General features: G+C 35.4%; 1 protein-coding gene across 1 annotated transcript in view; it reads right to left on the minus strand.

Moving 5' to 3' along the window:
- The window catches only part of HELRODRAFT_74696 (hypothetical protein), a gene marked incomplete at both ends in the record, with an annotated part of 44,593 nt that overhangs the window by 13,210 nt on the left and 30,419 nt on the right, over positions 1-964 (minus strand). The window lies entirely within an intron of this gene.

Consider the following 964-nt stretch of genomic DNA (forward strand, 5'->3'; position numbering starts at 1 on the left):
TATCTATATCACATTTACAACCTGAAGTAATCAGATTTCCGAGATAATTGAAGCTGTTGACTTGTTTTACTTGTCTACCATTAATGATTATGGAACAGATTGGGGCGATTTTGCTTTTACTAATAACCATGCACTCTGTTTTGTTAATGTTAATTTGCAAGCTTTTCTTTTCACTTTCTGTTATGTGCAGGACACATCGCTAATTATTGTTTCATTGTTGATGGACGATAATTGATTGTTAACGTGACCTTAATTGGGAACATGCTTTATTGTATTCGTTCAATTCGTTGATTATAGAACTTCTTACTCGTTATAATTATTTAACCGTATTAAAATAGTATACGTGCATTACGCTTATTGTTGTCTAACTAGTTTTGTTTCAACTTTTCAAACCACGAAACACTACAGTGACGCAGTCGACAGGATCCCTGATTTACGGTGGATACAAATTCAAAAATGGCGGAAATGAAGGAGATGATGAAGATGTTTACTGAAATGATGTTGAAGCAACAGTTAGAAATGGCGAAGATATTGCAATCTTTTCAAGCCACGCCAGTACCAAAATTCAAATCATTCCAGCCCGAAAAAGAGTTGTTCAAAAACTACATCAAAAGGTTTGAAACTTTCTTGCTGGCCAATTCAGTCTCGAAGCAAAAGGCAGTTCAGGTATTTCTTACAAATCAGAGTTCGGATATATATAAAACCCTGGAGACGGTTTCAAAACAAATGTCTCTACCTCGTGATGTAAACTCATTGGATTTCAAAGAGATGGTCGAATATATGAATTCAGCTTTCAACCCTACAACTTTTCTGATTAGGGAACGCTACAAATTCTGGACAAACTGCAATAGAAAACCGGGCGAATCAGTTCAAGAATTAGCAAACCGAATTTGACAGTCTGCAGCTACATGTGATTTTCTTAATATTAAAAAGCCATTAAATGAAGCGTCGAGGACAAATTTCA

This window comes from Helobdella robusta (genome assembly GCF_000326865.2).
Source record: "Helobdella robusta unplaced genomic scaffold HELROscaffold_15, whole genome shotgun sequence".
Taxonomy (NCBI): domain Eukaryota; kingdom Metazoa; phylum Annelida; class Clitellata; order Rhynchobdellida; family Glossiphoniidae; genus Helobdella; species Helobdella robusta.